Genomic DNA, 19,415 nt, shown 5'->3' with positions numbered 1-19,415 from the left:
TGCCGGGGGCGGTGGTCGGCCGGCGGCCCGCGGGGCTGAGGACAGTTTATTAGCGAGGACTACGGACACTTAGCCTTCCCGCCGAAGGCTTCAGTTTTTGTTGTTGTTTGGCCACTTTTTTGAGTCGCACACCTTGGAAACTGGTGGGGAGGTTCTTTTGTGGATCAGAAAGTAACGCCCGTGTCTCCAGCGCCCACAGGCGGTCACCGCAGAGAGGGCAGGGCGGCCCGCGGGGCTGAGGACAGTTTATTAGCGAGGACTACGGACACTTAGCCTTCCCGCCGAAGGCTTCAGTTTTTGTTGTTGTTTGGCCACTTTTTTGAGTCGCACACCTTGGAAACTGGTGGGGAGGTTCTTTTGTGGATCAGAAAGTAACGCCCGTGTCTCCAGCGCCCACAGGCGGTCACCGCAGAGAGGGCAGGATAACGCTTCCCTTAGGACGGACGGGCCGGTGGAAAGAGGGCGTTCCCAGTAGGGCGCTGAACAGGCCGGGTCCTGGCAGTAAAATCTAGAGATGTCCCCACCCCATTCAGCATTGGAGAAAGTTTACTTTATCTTACAAAGACTCGCTGGATTCGCCTTAAGGAAAGAACACAGCCTGGGTTTTCTCCAGTCCCCACGGGCAGATGGGATTGTCCAGGTCGGACACCATAATGAAAGTGAATCCCCACACCAAGAAAGCCTACACTTAGGGGACATGGGGGAAACGGCCAGTTGCGTGTTTCTTTTTCCTTTCGCCCTCCCACTGGGCCTGTCCGGGTCCCAGCGAAGCCCTACGACCTTGGCACCAACACTACCACGCTTCACTCCCACCGTCCCCTGCCCGGTGCCCTACGCCAGCGCTCGGGAAGGTTGAAGCCCAGGGGTGGATCCCCGAGTGGGCATGCGCGGTAGCGTCGCCCAGAGGCGCGGAGGAAGGTCCTGCGTGATTGGGCAGCGGAGACACACACCAGCCAATCAGGGAGAAGCAAGCGGAAGGGTACACGGGTCAGAGGGACCCTCCCTAAAAGTTTGCTCCACCCTCTGTCGGTCTTCAGGTCTGTGGCCACCGGGGGAAAAAGTGTCTTCCACGTGGCACTGTGCCCGGCTGCCAAGTCCCCGGGAGAGGCTGTTAAGACCTTAAGCCTATCCTCGCCGCTCGCGGTGGCTGCGTCATGTGAGGCCGTCACAAACACAAACTTGGCGCTGACTGCGGAACTGAGTAGAACAGCTCTTGGGACTGGGGAGGAAATTGGCAGTTACAGAAGGGAGGGGATAATTGCCCTGGGTGGAGCTCAAAATTTACTCACTTCCAATTTTTCTCACTTTAAGTGGGATATACTGTTTGTTTTTACTAAAAGTCCTAGTATCCAAACCGCTGTCAGGGTCTTGGAGTGAGGATGACTACTATAATATTTTTTCTCATCCTCCAGAAGGCCATATTGGACATATAGTGTATTAGTCCATTTTTGCATACTAACATAAATATTTGAGACTGGGTGAATTTAAGAAAATAAGGATTATTTTTGCTCACAATTCTAGTGGCTGGGCAGCCCACAAGAAGCAGGAAATGATAGAAAGCTTACAGCATAGCCAACAGAAGTGCAGAGAATGACAAGTGTGTACAGAAAGTAAGACACTTGCCAGACGCTCCCTCTCTTTTACAGCAACTAGCTCTCATAACTGAATTCCTCTCATGAGAAATAGAAGTCACTGAGTCATGCCTCTGTGATGCAATCACCATTATCAATTACCATCCATTAGACCTCACCAACTCTCAACGTCAAATTCCAAAACCTGAAACTTTGGAAGACAAAACATTATCCAAAGTGTAGAATATAGGATGACCAAGAATTAAGCATGTTGAATTAAAAGCTATTATTTTTGTGGCCGTTTATAGTAATTGCATAATCTAGCCTATCCTGATGGTTATATCTTATTTCTTAAACTTAGGTGTTAAGGTTATGAAATGATGTATTACAGCAGAGTAAAAAATGTCAATAATTCAATATATACTTCCCTGAAAAAAATTACTAGAACTATTATTGAATACACACAATATAATGTAATGTTTAATTTTGAATAAGATGCATATGTCTATACCCTTGATTTTAATATTACACTGTATGCATGCTTTGAAAAACCATATTGTATCTCAGAAAGATGTGTAATTATTACATGTAAATCGGAAATATCAATTTAAAATAAAGATCAAAAGCCTAATAGAAAAAATGGGCAAGGTATATAAACAGGCAATATATAAAAATAAAATCTAAATATGTGAAATAAAATAGTCATTAAATATGTGAAAAATTTGAACCATATTGATAGTTGGAATATTCAAATTAAAAGAAATGTCAAAAAATTCCATTTTTCGTCTAGCCCAATGGCAAAATCTATTAGACAACATCAAATATTGGTGAGAATGTAGGGAGAATTATCAATTTACACTACTCATAGGAGTGACCTCACCAGGGATCAACAGCGTAATAGGCTGTATCGCTGAACTCCCATGTAGTCGACCACGGTTTGAGTCCTGGACCTGGTGGCTGAAACTCATGCTGGGCACATGTGTGTGAGTGCCCAAGATCCCAAGAGGAGAATGGAGGAGAAGGGATTGTGGTGTGGCCATCCCCCGGGGGGTGATTTCTCGCTTTCTGTCTCTCTGTTTTTGTGGCTAGCGCACGCGCCCTGTAGCAAAAATCTATTAAAAAAGAAAAAAGGAGTGACATCAACACAACCACATTGGAAAATATTTTGACAGTATCTAACAAAATCAAACATTTTCATACCCTATAATCAACATCGTATGTCCACACTTAGTATATACTATGACTGCACTCTATGACAGAAACTGAGAGACTGGAAGGTACAAAAGCATGGAGAATAAGTGTGGTTACCAGAGACTATGTGGAGAAGGGTGGGCAGTGGGAGGGACAGGAGGAAAGGAATCAAGGGGGAAAAAAAGCAAAATGTCTAGTAGGCACAAAAATGGAAAATTATCTGTTGATAATGTGTAGAGTAATATCTTTGGACTGAAATACAGTGTATTCATGCTGGGAAAGTTCACTTTGTATATTGAAAAGATGTACAATAACTAAATGTTAAAAAAAGGAAAAAAAACTTTAAAACCAAGCATGATAATACAATGTAGTCCAAAAAGTTTAAGGAAAAGTGGAATTAAAGTTCTAATTTATTTTGGTGCAAAGAATTTTGTTAATTCATGTGTAGTTTTTATAATATGCATGTTCCATAAACTCCTTGAAGATCTCTTGTACATTAGATATTGTTGCTTAGGTAGTAAGAAAATGGATGTTTTCATATTGTTATTTATATTTTTGGTGGAATTTTAAATATATAAAAAAGCAAATTCTAACAGTGTTATATGACACTTTAATGATGATAATTATATCTTCTACAATATATTGTTATGTTGTTAATATAATCAATATTTAAAAAGAGAGGAAAAAAAGCAAAGGTGAAAGAAGTAGGACAAAAGAAGCACTACAATAGTGACCTTCAGAAAATTAAGTTTCTCCTGTGGAAGGAAATTTAGACTTGTTTTTTTTAAGTACTAGAGGATAGTCCTAAGACTAAAGGGAGAAGATCTCAGCTTGGGGCTGGCAGGTGGTGTGGTGGTTAAGATGCTCAACTCCCACATGGAGAACTGTAGTTCAAGTCCTGGACCTGGTGGCTTGCTTTCTCATTTTTCCTGTCTCTCCCTCTCTCTCTTTCTGTCTGTCTCTGGTTAAATTTCAAAAATAACTAATAATAACAAATAAAATTAAATAATTCTTTTAAAAAAGAAGAACTTGGCTTAATATGATAATGAATCTTAATCTAGAGGCAGTCCAACAAGGAAACAGGGGAGCCTCAGAATAGAGTGATTCCTCACAGTTGGAGATAATGAAGCCTCATATATTCAATTGGTGTGAATTTTACAGGAAGAAATCCAGGTCATTAGTTCAGTAATTTTCAAAGAACTTCCTAAGGCGCTCTAATGACGCCACTTGGTGGTGCCCTAAGAACTACTGTAATAGACAAGGAAGAAGATGAGCAAATCTAGACTCCCAAAGTCCACTAAAAACAGGGCAGCATTTATTTTTTATAAACTGCGGGGGGCGGGGGGGGGGGTTGGTTGGTTGGTTGTTTTTTAGAGGTTTTTTGGCTACAGGGCACGGGCACTTGCCAGACAAAGAGAGACAGAGAGACAGAAAGTGAGAAATCATCCCCCAGGGGGGATGGCCACGCCTCAATCCCTTCTCCTCCATTCTCCTCTGAGGATCTTGGGCACGCATGCACACGTGCCCAGTGTGAGTTTTAAGCCACCGGGTCCGGGACGCGAATCTGGTCGACTACGTGGGAGTCCAATAACATAGCCATTATGCTAACTGCTGCTCCCTATATACTGTGTTTTGATGAAAGATATCATTTGAACACCCGATTTAACAAATAAAATGTTTTAGAAGCCATGATTAAACCAGTTAATTTATTCAAAAGGAGGTTTCAGAAAGTTCATGGAAAAATAGAATCACAGTATAAGTTTATTTGGGTGAGAAAATGTTAAATCTATCCATAGTTTTTTTTTTTTTTTTTTTTTCACAATAGGCATTTACTATGAACTTCTTGAAGACCCTTTGTATTGAGTCTACACTAAGAGCACGGGTAAGACCAGCAATCATGAGCCCAGCCCCTTGGAGTTCACAGTTAGCATGATGACAAAAACCTATTAAATTACCTATGCGGGAAGCCTGATGGTGGCACTGTGGTAAAGCGCAAGAATCTGAGAGCCTGACTCACACGGGAAGGTTTTGAGTTTGCATTCAGAGGACCTCCCTGGTTATGCTGGCTATGCAAGTACCCATGATCCAGTACTGGTTGAGCTGGGAATCAATTGTGGTATCAAGATCCTATTACGGGTGCTGTCTCTCTCATGGAAGAAATGGATAAACTTGAAAAGATTACTTACACATAGTTAATTAGTTACAAATGTAGTAAGTGCTATTAAGATATCCAGCCAAGGGCTGGCAGGTGGCATAGTGGTTAAAGGTTTTGGACTCACACATGGCCAACAGTAGTTCAAGTCCCAGACCTGGTGGTTTGCTTTCTCACTTTCCCTGTCTCTCTCTGATCAAACTAGAAAATAATAAGAATAATAAAGTTAAATAATCCTTAAAATAAAAAAAGAAAATTGAACTCTTAATTTGGGACCAGCAGTTGCCATAATGGCTATGTTACTGGACTCCCATGTAGTCGACCATGGTTCGAGTCCCAGACCCAGTGGCTTAAACTCACACTGGACACATGTGCATGCATGCGCAAGATCCCAAGAGGAGAATGGAGGATAAGGAGCTGCAGGGTGACCATCCCCCCCTGGAGGGTGATTTCTCGCTTTCTGTCTTTCTGTCTCTGTCTTTCTGGCGAGCGCACGTGCAAATAGCAAAAACCTCTCAAAGAAAAAAAAGAAAAGAAAAGAAGAAAGATATCCAGCCAAAACTAAGATTTTATGATACTATAAAATCTATACTTTTATTACCAAAATGACTAATTCTTTTAGAGATTTTTGCTATAGTGCACACTCACTAGAGAGACAGAGAGAGACAAAGAGATAGAAAGAAAGAAATCATCCCCCCAGGGGTTGGTCATGTCAAATCCCTTCCCCTTCACTCTCAGGATTTTTCACACACACACACACACACACATACACCTGGCATGAGTTTCAAGTCACCGGGTCCAGGATTTGAACCGTGGTTGACCACATGTGAATCCAGAGCCTAAATCACTCCTGCTATCCCCAACATGACTAATTTTTAACCAACTTCAATAGAGACCAGTTGGGTCCTTGCCTTCATACAGATTTTATTTTAATTGCTTAAAGGAGAAACCGTATGGTTTATTCGGTAAATGAAATGTTAGAGATGATCAATATGATTTTTATCAATTACTATAAAACATAACAGTATATGGGCATAATTGGACATAAATATAATGAAATAAAATTATAAATAAAAAACTGTAAGGATATATATATATATATATATACACATATATAAACATGACTAATATAGATCTCTAGATAGTAAGACGAGGATTTTATTTCCTTCTTTAAATATGTGATGGTTAATTTATGTGTCAATTTGACAGGGTCAAGGGATGCCAGGGTAGCTGGTAAAACATTATTTCTAAGGATATCCATGAGGAAGTTTCTGAAAGAGATTAGCATTTGAACCAGTGGACTGAGAAAAGATTTGTCCTCATCAGTGTAAGTAGAAATTATTTAATCTGTTGAGGGTCTTATAGAACACAAAGGCAAAGGGAGGGTGCATTCTCTTTCTCTCTTTCCTCTTTTTCTCTTTGTCTCCCCTTCCCCTTTTCCCTCATCTTCCTTGAGCTGGTATTCCATCTTCTCCTGCCTTCAGACATAACAGATCCTGGTTCTTGTACCTTTAGTTTCTGTGATTTATACAACCTCCCTCTCTAAGACCCTTAGTTCTGAGGCCCCAAGACTTGGACTGAGTTTTGTCACTGGTATTCCTGCATCTCCAGCTTGCGAACAGCAGATTGTAGGACTTCTTGGCCTCCATAACCACATTAGCCAACTCTTATAATAAATGTCCTTTCAGATACTGTGTATATCCATTGTATTGGTTCTTTGGAAAACCCTAATATCAGATGTATCTGTATTTTCCAAAATTAGCACATATTACCCATAAAGGTATAAAAAGAATCAGTAAAAATAGGTCAGAGTGGATTTGTGTGATATATTTTATTCTATCAAATCTTGCAGTTTCACATACATGCACAATATTGTTGGTAGCTGTGTCAACTTGAAGATTTCTCTATCCTTGTTAAGGATTTTACTATGTAATGTACTGCAACATTTCTTATGACATATTTTTATATTTCTGTTAATGTTCTTTTTCATTCTTATTTGTTACAGATGTCATAAATTATTTTGATATATTTGAAATACTATTTCTCCAGTTTGATACTTCACTTGACATAGTCCATATGTTCTTTTCAGCTAATCATTTCTTATAAGTCACTGAGAACTTCAAATACCTTTCATATTTCACTGAACATTCCCAAGTCTATGATAACGTAGTTTTATTTATTTATTTATTTATTTATTTATTTTCTTTTTAAGGTTTTTGCCACAGCATGCATGACCTCATAAATGAACAGTGAGAGGGAGAGGGAGAAATTCCCCCCAAAGGGAATGGTCATACTGCAATCCCTTCTTCTCCTTTCTCCTCTTGGGATTTTTGGGCATACGCGCACACGCCACTGGCATGATTTTCAAGCCACCATGTCTGGCACTCAAACTGCAGTTGGCCATGTGGGAGTCTCATGCCTTAATTCCCATGCCACCTGCTGGCCCCATGATAGTGTAGTTTTAATATACCAAACTGAAGTGCAGTAGATATAGTAAACATTGTCTAACTTTCTGTTTTCAGTAATACCTAACTTAATTTGTGAGGATAAAGAGAATTCCATAGAACATAAGATCATAAAAGTAGAGGACTTCAAGAATTACAATCAACAGCTGAAAGTCACTAACGTGACTCAAAGGCAAAACTTCTATGTCTACATCTCTACTGGTTCCTCACCCACCTTCTTTCTTTCTCCTCTTTATAATTTGCATGAAAGTATATGTCCTTAGCTCCTGAGTTTACACATTACAGTTCAGATTTCAGAGAGACTGACGCTCTTGTCCGCAAATGGAAATTACGGGGAAGGCACTCTGGTAGGGCCATGAAGAGCCCATCCCATGTTCAATAAATGTGATCAGAGGATAGGTCACATTTAACACACGCCCTGCCATTGGACTGTCCCATTAGAGAAGCAGGCAGTCAAGGGAGTCGTTTACTCAAGCAGACACTCCCAAAGATATCCACCAAGGATGTATTCCTCGGAAATGTATATAAATCAAGATTTGATTCTATATTTTAAATCACCTGAAGATCCTGTAATTTTAAAAAATACTTAGTTGTCCCCACTTATAAAATGAATCATCACAATTTAATGTGTCTTCTGGATGCATTTCAAACCCTGATATTCGCTTGTATTTGAATAAAATCTCTCTGTCACTTTTTGACAACTCTAAAATGTGCCTTTTAATAAGTATGGAAAAGAGGAATTGGCTTCTTTTGCCTTCACATCTTAGCCTAAGTCTGTACGTCATTTAGCTGTTTTATTTAATTCACCTCAAACACTAAACTTTGCCATACTCTTTTAAGCCATTGAACTTACACTTTGAACTATTTAGGTCAGGGACCATATCTGTTTTGTGTCATTAACATGATTTGATACATTATATAGGATGATTTGTTTTTATATCTGGTACTTAAACTTGTGCTATAGGATGTGTGTGTTTGCCAAAGAGAGAAACAACCCACAGTGGGAAATAATCACACTCTAATCCCTTCTCCTCCAGTGCTACATTCAGTAGGCATCTGAGACATGCACACACATGCACCTAGTGTGTTGTCTTTTTTTTTTTTTTTTTGAGAGGTTTTCACTATAGGGTGCGTGCGCTCGCCAGACAGACAGAGACATAAAGACAGAAAGTGAGAAATCACCCCCCAGGGGGCATGATCACGCAGCAATCACTTCTCCTCCATTCTCCTCTCAGGATCTTGGGCATGCACGCACATGCGCCCGGCGTGAGTTTTAAGCCACCAGGTCCGGGACACGAACCACGGTCGACTACGTGGGAGTCCAGCGACATAGCCATTACGGTAACTGCTGGTTCCCCCTAGTGTGTTTTTGAAGCTGCTAGGTTGGGGATTCCAACCCTGCTGTGAGCCAGGTGGGACCCAGTTCCCTTAACCACTAGATGGGGCTGACCAATCATCAATTTTGTTTGTTTTTCAAGTTTTGGCAAAAGGTACATTCACCTCAGAGAGAGAAAGAATGACAGAGAGGAAGAAAGGGAGAAAACACTTCCCATGGGAAATGATCATGCTGCAATCCCTTCTCTATTCCTCTCTCTTTTCACAATTTTGGACACACACACACACACACACACACACACACACATCCAGCATGCTTCTCAAGTCACTGGGTCTGGGATTCAAACAATGCAGTTGGCCATGTGGGAACTAGCTACCTTAACCACTAGCACAGGCTTACCCATCCAAATTCATCTGTTTAAAAAAGAATTATTTTATTTTATTATTATTCTTTAGTTTGACCCAAGAGAGACAGAGAGAGGGGGGAGGCGAAGACGAGAAAGCAAATGGCCAGGTCTGAGACCTGAACCGCAGTCAGCCATGTGGGAATCCAATGCCTCAGCCACCACGCCACCCGCCGGGCCCCACAACTTTGTTTATAACAAAAAGTAGTAGACCTTGAAATCAATCTTCAATAGACAACAATATGTAGCTATAATTTATGACATTGTTTTGTTTTTATTATATTTATTTTTTAGTTACTTTGTATTTATGACAAATTATTCTCATTTTATATTTACAATAGTGATAAAGTTTCTTGTCTAAGTGAATATAAGAGCTTTTTAAACTGACTGCTCAAAAACATAAATTGAGCAAACAAAAATACAGAGAATATGTGGATATGGCAAAATCAGAGTAGCTTGTGGATAATTCAAACTAAAGAAAACTGCTTTATGTTAAACATCTTTCCCCTTTCTGCAAAATCCTTGATCACAACGTTAGTGACAGGGGTCAGTTACTTATTTTCCCTCCTCTATTCCTATAACTTTTCCTCTAGCACTGATTTAAGGAATGCCCTCCAGGTAATTATCCCCCTTATTCAGTAGACTTTTTCTTTCTTTCCCTTTTTTTAACCCCTACTTACTACCTGTCAGAGTGCTAGCTGTCATACATTGCTTCCATAAGAGAAAGAGATTTTTGCTATAGGGCATGTATGCTTGCTAGAAAGACAGTGACAGAAAGCAAGAAATCACCCCTCCCCGTGCCCAGGAGAATGGCCACATAGCAATCCCTTCTCCTGCATTTTCTTCTCAGGATTTTGGGCATGCATGTATACGCGCTTGGTGTGAGTTTTAAGCCACTGGGTCCAGGACTCAAACTGCAGTCAACTAAATGGGAGTCCAGTAACGTAATCATTACACCACCTACTGGTCCTGAGACCCTTGTTTTTTTAATCCAACTCTTCACTGGATCTCCAGGGCTAGAATAGGAGGCCTTTCAATCACCAGTCAGGAGTTAAGTCTGCTAAATTTTACTATGAAGGATTTATAAGTGAAATTGTCTCAGCTCAGAGGAAACAAGAAAGGTTTACATTCACTTTTATGTCTAAAATACCTCAGTAATAAATTAAAGGTGGTTGCTACTTTTCAAATTTTGTCTTTTATAATCTCTCCACTCATGCAAAAGAGTATCATGTGATCAGGGATTAAGGGACGCATTAGGAAGGGTTGGCTCTACTCAGCTAATACTATTATTTAAAATATTTGGCACATAACTCTCTTATGACCTAAATAATGGTCATTCTTATAATGAGCTTCACACTTTTCTATGCATTAGCTTATTTAATCTTGGCAAAGCTATTAATATTAGATGGTGTGTGTGTCTAAAATCTCTCTTTTGCAGATGAGAAAACTAAGGTCCAAATTTGTACAGAGGGTCAATGGCAGAGCGGAGGTTTGAAACTAAAATTCTGATAATACATTATCCACACACACTCCATTTGAATGTGCTGTTCCAACTGCATTTTTGTTATTTTCATAAACTCCCATAGCCATCCTGGATTTTAGTTGGTGGGAGAAGATTTGGAAGTTAGAGGAGATTAGGATCCTGGGAACAGGAACAAATGAGACAACAAACAGGACATCTAGATCAAGAAGGGTATAGAGCTCTGAATTTCAAAAACAAAACAAAAAAGCCTACTTTAGGTATGTTTTCAAATAGATGCTTTCGTAAATGTTTTTGTAAAGTGATACTTAGAGTAAGTTTATAAAGTTTCTGCTTGACTCAGAGTGAACAAAAAAATAGTTCAGTTTTTTTTTTTTCTTGGAGAGGTTTTTGCTATAGGGCACGTGAGCTCGCCAGAAAGACAGAGAGAAACCAAGAGATAGAAAGCGAGAAATCACCCCCCAGAGGGGATGGCCATGCCACAATCCCTTCTCCTCCATTCTCCTCTCGGGATCTTGGGCATGCATGTACAAGTGCCCGGTGTGAGTTTAAGCCACCAGGTCTGGGACTCAAACCACAGTCGACTACATGGGAATCCAGAGACATAGCCATTCCGCCATCTGCTGGTCCCATAGTTCAGGTTTTTTAGATAAAAGTTCCACAAAATCATTGTTCTTAGTGAAATCGAAATTTTTGCAGGACTTCTCTGTCTGCTGGTTACATTAACATTTATACAAAAATTCTGTCACTCTTTACAATATAAGTACAGGGTTTAAGAATCATCCTCCTGATTCCCATCCCTCCAGGGCGATAGTTCAGGAGCTGTATAACACACAGACAGCCACAGTCCTCTCCCTTCTGTTCTGGCCTCTTGTTTCCGTACATTGCTCACCGACCACTAGAGGAAAATACCTGAGTATTATGGCTGCAGTGACTTTGGAAATGCTATTTCTCTGCCGAGGTGCTTGCCTACTTCTGCCCCAAACCACTGCAACCTGGATTTGTTAAACAGCAATGTGTTCCCTCCACCGTGTTCTGTGCATAAAGTGCATGAACTGCTCCTGTTGTGATTTGTGTCTCCCAAAATTCATATGTTGAGATTTGGTCATGAAGATATTTAGAGGAAACTAATGGTATGGAAAGGTGGAGGCTTTGGGAGAGATTAAATGATTAGGGTGGTTGACTCTTGATGGGTTTATAAGGACAGGAAACAAGATCTGAACAGAGACACCCAGAGGGACACACAGAAATGCACACTTCTGTTCTGTTCCGAGAAAAACTTAAGACAAGTCTAATTTAGCAGAATTCACCTATTAGGCAGCCCCCAGAATTGGTTCTGAGGAACTCTGAGGTACCACATAGATGAATAACGTTAATGGGCAGGAAAGTGGCCAAAAAACACTTATGAGAAGGAAAAGGAAAGTGATGTGCAGACAATGAAATTGAGGAAATGAGGTAGAAAAACAGCTGGGTTGGTTACCGGCTTGTCTATTTGAACAGTTTAAACAGTTGACAAATGTAATTGACTAGGGCAGGGCTGCTGTGACTCGGCTCCTTGGTAAGAAAACACTCTTAATTTAGTTTGGGGTTTGTTTACAAGAACCCGAGTATGGAAATACAGAGGCCTTCTGAGGCCAGTGTAGTTTGGTTTCCACGGGCTCTCGTGACCCGATACCCCACATGGCAAGGGACCTCACCAAGGGAAACCCTTACCAGATGTGACCTCTGGACCTTGGACCTCCAAGTCATGAGCTAAAGAAACCTCTTTTGTCCTGAATCACTTCAAACTGAGGTATTTTCTATTATTAGCCCCTCTTCAAATTCCTAACCTAAGTTGCTCTTAGGTCCCCCAGACTGGAGTGAGCAGCTCTGCTCACCTTGTCTCAGTTCCTTGGGAAACAACGCTTGCTTCAGTTCTCTAGTTCCTTACAGCTCAAACAAAAATCTGCATGGAGCGAGGCTGAGAAACGGACACTACACCAACCTCTCAGCTACTATCTGGCTGAAACCTGCCCCACACTTCCTGCTCATACAGTAGATGTCAGATCACACAGACACAGGTACATTGTTTTAAATGCCAGCTGGAAATATGCTCCTCCAATATCAATTTTACTCATTCAGATTTCTCATATGGAAGCATGGTAATTTTTTAATCCAGATGAATAGGTTTAAATACATTAAACCCCTTTCCTAATTAATGAGCACACTCAGACACATTTTATCTTTATCAGGTAAATTACTATGGAATTGAGAATCGGCAAACTTGGGGTTAATTCCTGGTATTGGAATAATCACACTAAAGGTTCCATGTTTTAGCCCATTAAGTTGCTAATAACAGACATTCCTGAGTCTTAGTGATTTAAAAGGAATAGAGATTTATGAAGCTCACAGTTTTGGAGGCCCAAAGGGTCTAATAGGGTGAAGGTCTTCTCATCGTTAGCGGGGACTCTACAAAGTCCTGAGGTAGTTCAGGGCATCGTATGGCAAGACACAGCAAGAACAGAGCATGTCTGAGTCCATGTCTGTCCCTCTCTTTATAAACCACTAGGATTAATCATGGGGGCCCAACTGATGAACTTATTCCTCATTACTTAGCAAAGGCCCCACCTCTTAATCTAATATTAAGTTTTTACCCTCTTCGTTTCATAATCAGAACCAAATTTCAGCACATTAATTGGAGAGGAACATATTCAAACCATAGCATCCCACTCAGATAATTTACTCCTCTGGGACTCTGGGATTCAGGATTGAATTTCTTGAAGAGTTGGATTATAAAATTCTCTTGACCTTTCTATTTTCTGATTTCAAATGTAACTTTATTAGTTCAAATTATTGGTAGGTTGGAAAATTATATTTTCCCAAGATGGTAGCAACAATACACATCCATGATTTGCTCACAGTGAGACATCCATACACCTCCAATGAAAGATGGAGTTTATAGATCCTCTTTTCAGAGTTTTGAAACTTCTTTGACCATTTGAATATGGCAGAAGTAGGCTGTTTGATTTTTGAAGCTAGGTCATGAAAGGCAAAACAGCTTCTATGCATTCTCTCTCTCTCTCTCCCTCCCTCCTTTGTTCCTCTCTCTGTCTATCATTTATCAGGTTATCTTAATTCTTATTCTTAGATTCCAACCACTAGGCTATAGGAAACTCAGGTGATGTAGAGAGGATACATGTAGGCTCCAGCCAACAGCTCTTTATAGAATCCCAACTGAAAATCACCATCAACTGCCTAGCATGTGAATGAATGAGCGCTCCGATGATTCAGGCCTTTAAGTGTTCCAGCTGAGGCTTCAGACACTGCAACAGAGAAAAGCTGAGCCAGCTGGGCTCTGCCTGATTTCCTGACCCACAGGGAAAGTATTTGTTGTTCTTTTAAGCTGCTAAAGTTTAGGGCCATTTGTAAGGCAGCCAAAATAACTTGAGCCTTTATGAGAAACTCACATGTATGAATTGCTTACTATATGCCAGGTGCTCTTGCTAGGCTCTTTATTCGTATAATTTCTCTTAGTGGCACTTTGCCTCAATATTTGCTTTTATACTGTGTTATTGGATGTATCTGTGATTTATTTTATGCCAAGTTTTTGGTCAGTAATGTAACTCTCAAATATATCTTTGTTCTTTGGGAAAATTAATTATTACTTTAAGATATTCCATTTTGGGACCAGCAGTTAGCGTAATGGCTATGTCGCTGGACTCCCACGTAGTCGACTGCAGTTCGCGTCCCGGACCCGGTGGCTTAAAAACTCATGCTGGGCGCGTGTGCGTGCGTGACCAAGATCCCGAGAGGAGAATGGAGGAGAAGGGATTGTGGCATTGCCATCCCCTCTGGGGGGTGATTTCTTGTTTTCTATCTCTCTGTCTCTCTCTCTCTCTGGCGAGCACACGCACCCTATAGCAAAAACCTCTAAAACAAAAAAAAATGTTCCATTTCCTAGTGCTGTTCCCAGAAATACCCTGTACTGTCTGATTTGTACAGAGGAAAAATCTACCATAAAATCATGAAGGTCCATTTCAGGGTTGATGCTCAGAGAGAAATATTTGGATGATGACAATTTTGAAAAATCTGGACTTTGTTTTTGTTTCTTGTTTGGCTTTGTTTTATTTGTTTTAATTTTTGCTCTAGAGTACATGCACTTGCTGGAGAGAGACAGAGAGGGAGGGAAAGTAAGAAATCATCCTACAGGTGGATGGCTACATACAACCCCTTATCCGCTATTCTCCTTTTGGGATTTTGGGCAGGGACACATACAAATCTGCCATGATTTTTAAGCCACCAAGTTCTAGGACTTGAACTGCAGAGTCAGCCATGTGGGATCCAGTTCCCTTAACCTCCACACCACCTGCTGGCCCAAAAAGTCTGTTTTTAAAATGATTAAAATTGAACTCTACTCTGCCTTCCATTGCTAAGGTTTAATTCCATAAAACTATCAATGTATTTATTTTTCAGATATCTTTTGAAAAGGGGAAATTTATCAGTATTCTAAAATATTTGTTCTACCTCTTTTCTCACAATAACTAATGTAATTTTTTCTTAAATTTTACTGATGGTAACAAACATAATGAAAAATGGTCAAATGATATAGCAGTGTTCATTCTCTCAATTTTTAAAAATATATTTAATATTAGACTCTTATTTGTTACAGAAATGCAGTTAGAGCTTACAGCTAGTATTTGAGCAGGACACCCATTTACCCCAATCAGAGCCTATTATGCAAAAATAAAAATAGTAAATATAGTAAAATTTTATATAGAAAGATATTGATATATATTTAAATTTATGTATTAATTATAATTAGTGCTAATTAGTATAGACAAATATTGCTATTTATTATAAGTAGTTTAAATATGTATTGCAAATACTATCACTATTATTATGGAAATACTTTGGGTAGAAATTCAACCCACATTGAGTTCAAAGCAGCAATTCAAACTGCTTTGTTTTATCGGTCATCAACAAATAGAACAGATGCAGTATTTTGTTGACAGATAATATTCAGTGGTATATTGAATCTTGAGCTAGAAACACTGGTGAATATTAAAGTCATAAATAATTCAATTCTTTGTAGTGTCAGTGTACGACCTCAAAATAACCCTGTTCAATCTGAAGCCACTGGTAATGGCCCAAAGTTCGGCAAGGCTAAGTCATACCCTGCCATATATAGTAACACTCTGTAATATAGAGTTTCAACAAAGAAAATACAGTTAGCATAATAATGAGGCATTAGCCGACATGCACATGGAGTTGTTGACCTGAAACAAAAAATCCACAGAAAAGATGTGTTCTGAAGGATGCTGACAAAGTAATTAAACTAACTAGAGAAATAGACCAGCTTAAAACTTAGCAACTCAGAAGTCCTGTCTTAGTCACTTAACCTCTAACTCATGCTCCCTGATCCTTACAAACTATTTTAATATTCAGTTATTCAACAAGAGTAAATTCAGAGAATGGTTGTATTTAATTCCAATGTTCCTGCCACAAGCACCTCTACCCCATACCAAACTCTGCATGATTTCCATAATGTGCTAATGCTTTTTTCTCTTTGGTGGCTTCTTACTTACTATGCTCTTAGCCTTGAATGCCCCTGTTTTCCTTTTTGCCTCAGCCCTCACTTCTGTGAAACCTCTTCTAACCCAGACACAATTAATGCCTCCCACTTCTATACCCACATGCTAATTGGTATACCTATTTTCTACAGTTCTCACTGTACTGCATTCACATCATCCACCTATTTCTTCATCATTTCTGTAATATGAAATACTTAAAGTCAAGGGCCATAAATTCATCCTTTTACTAAAACGTTCACAGACGTTGGTGTGTGGCCTTGAAAGTTAGACACCCAGGTTCAAATCCTGTTTCCATCTTTATTATTAGTGAGCTACTGGAAGAACTCCTTAGTGAACCCTTGTTATCGTCTTCTCTTTTTTTCTTTTTACGTTTACTCATTCATTTCCTCTAAGAGAGATACCAACAGAGAAACAGAACTCGCACCCCCAACAAAGTCTTGACATTGATCATTCCCAGTGTCAGCCAGCCGTGATTGTGCGTATATACATAAGCTTAGTGTACTCAGGGAAGTCTCTGGACATGAACCCTGAACCCTCCCATATGGGTCAGCCTCACAGAGCATCACAGTTGAGCACTGCATCACTGTCAGACCCAGTGAGGTCATCTAACCCTCATTGTCTTGCAATGGACCATCTGGATAGGATTGCTTTGAGGAGTAAATGAGATAAAACACATATACAGGGCCAATTACACAGCAAGTGCTCAATAAGCATTGATTATGGAATGTAATAAATGTTTGTCAGCATCTGATTAACTTGAAATGTTTACAGTAGGTCAGGTCAGACTGAAGCTAGTATAGTGTAGAATTCATCCTTTCTGTATTAAAAGAACTTCATGTACTTATGAATGCCATCCAACAAATGTCTAATGCATCATGAGGAACTGCAAAATGAACCCCTAGAGATATTATTTGAGTCAATACCTCATTGGTTTCAAGACATCCTTAAAACCACCCAGTGATCACCAGTATCCCGGTAGTTATTTATTATACTGAAATTCATTCTTCTACAAACTTTTTCCATTTATATGAGAGTACATTTGAAGTGATTAAATGCATTTCAACTAATATGTTAAGATTTAAATATGAAATAGACACGCTATTACCATTACAGCAAATATTATTATATATAAAAGATTCAAAATATATGGTGGTTAAGGAGTTAGGCTCCCACAAGGCCAACTCCATCGGTTTGAATCCTGGACCTGGTGACCTGAAAAACACACTGGCATGTGAGCATGCATACCTGAAATCCCAAGAGGAGAATGGAGGAGAAGGGCTTGTGGTGTGATTTCTCACTTGCCCTCTCTATCTTTCTCTCTGTCTCTTTTTAGAGAGTATACACACTCTATGGCAGAAAGTTCAAAGAAGTTTCAAAATATATCAGTTATTGAATATCATTAGACACTGTCATTAATGATAAAGAAATAGAAACCATGGTGGAATAGTTTTCTATTGCATGTGGGTGTTTGCTTTTTTTTTAACTTTATTTATTTATTTATTTATTTTGAGTGAGACAAAGAATGTACATTAGCACTTTTTTATTTCTTTTCTTTTTTTTTTTTTTTTGGAGAGAGAGATTTTTGCTATAGGGCGCGTGCGCTCGCCAGACAGACAGAGAGAGACATAGAGACAGAAAGCGAGAAATCACCCCCCATGGGGGATGGTCATGCCGCAATCCCTTCTCCTCCATTCTCCTCTCGGGATCTTGGGCACGCACGCACACGCGCCCGGTGTGAGTTTTAAGCCACCGGGTCCGAGACGCGAACCGCGGTCGACTACATGGGAGTCCAGCGACATAGCCATTACGCTAACTGCTGGTTCCCTACATTAGCACTTTTAACAGGATTCATACCTCAATCTCTTTGCCACTTCTCTCAGTCAGTCAGGATCTCAGGTACATATGTGCATGCCTGCTGTGTACAGAAAGATTTTCAGCATGGCTTCCAACATTGCAGAGTATTATGCTATCACTATGCCACCGTGACTGGACCTCTATTGCATTTTCTTATAGAATAGCTTTGGCATTATATTTAACTCGATAGTCAATAACGTAACTCTATAGTCAATAACGTGGAAGTCAATATTTCAAAATAGGCATCTACAAACTCACATGAAACAATCCTGTAGTAGGGGACTGCACAGTGGTGCAGCAGTCAAACACAATGCGCTGTGAGGCTATCCTATGTGGGAAGGTTCCTCATTTGCATCTGGAAACCTCCCTGATACACCAGGCATATGTGTGCCATGATCTGGAGTTGGCTGAGATTGGAGGATGGTTTGCAATGTTGAGATCCTGTTGGGGGTGTCATTGCTCTGTCTTTTTTTTTTTTGTCTTCTCTCATTCATGGGAATAAATATATAAATAAATAAACTTTTAAAATGAAACATAATGCTATATCAATGACCAGAGGTGAGCAAGTGAACTTGGTCCGGAATCTGACTAAGCTCCTACTACTGGGCCAGTGACTTGAAACATTTTGTATTTCAGTATCAAACTCTCTCCAAGGAAGACTTTAGTCTCGGTAATTGGGTATAAGTTAACCTTAGTCATGGCCACAGACAATAATAGTAAGGAACTACCAACTGCTTGATACCATGGTCCCAAATATAGGCCACTGACTGAATGAAGGCAAAGTATCTGTGCAGCATGCTGACATCAAATGTCCTTCCAGAAAAACTGAAGAGTATTTCCACTGTAGAGCAAATATGAACTTTCTCTCTCCCATTCACACCAACCTCTTTGTCTTATAAGAACTGGAGCCATTTTTTGCCCTCCCACATGAAGAAGCAACCCCTACTGTTAAAATAGCATGCAGCAGTTAGAAGGTAGGAACTGAGTGGCATAATACCATCCAGCATTTTTCTCTTATCACTGCTCTTCATTTCTTTTCCTGAAACCTTTAAGAAGATGTCAAGCAAATAGCCTATACGATCTTACCCTGAAATGCACATTCTATACACTAATTATGGGGGTGGGAAGGACTTGATCCTTATTATATATAAACTATAAGGCTTTTAAAATTCAAAGCTTTTAGAAAAGCCTAAGTAAATTCATTCATTCTCAAATGTAGACCTTCCAGCAGATGATAGCTTAAAAAACTGATTATTTTGACTTTAAAAAAGTAAAATTAGATTTACCAGTAAATAGTAATAAGTGGAATAAAATGTAATGGATAAAAACTGTAAATAAATTAATAATGCCCCAAATTTATATCATTTTGTTCATTAGATCTAAATGATTTGTG

The 19,415-nt window shown here is 39.7% G+C and overlaps 1 protein-coding gene across 1 annotated transcript in view; it reads right to left on the bottom strand.

Annotated features, from left to right (window-relative positions):
- TDRD3 (tudor domain containing 3) overlaps positions 1–204 on the bottom strand; it is a 154,123-nt gene extending 153,919 nt beyond the window's left edge. The window contains exon 1 of the mRNA XM_027776610.1: positions 133–204. The gene's annotated coding sequence lies outside the window, so the exon portion shown is untranslated. The remainder of the gene's footprint in view (positions 1–132) is intronic.
- Between the last annotated feature and the right edge of the window lie 19,211 nt (positions 205–19,415).

The sequence above is a fragment of the Tupaia chinensis genome, unplaced genomic scaffold (genome assembly GCF_000334495.1).
Source record: "Tupaia chinensis unplaced genomic scaffold, TupChi_1.0 Scaffold000686_1, whole genome shotgun sequence".
In the NCBI taxonomy this organism is placed as follows: Eukaryota; Metazoa; Chordata; class Mammalia; order Scandentia; family Tupaiidae; genus Tupaia; species Tupaia belangeri.
This window is presented reverse-complemented; position numbering and strand designations above follow the sequence as displayed.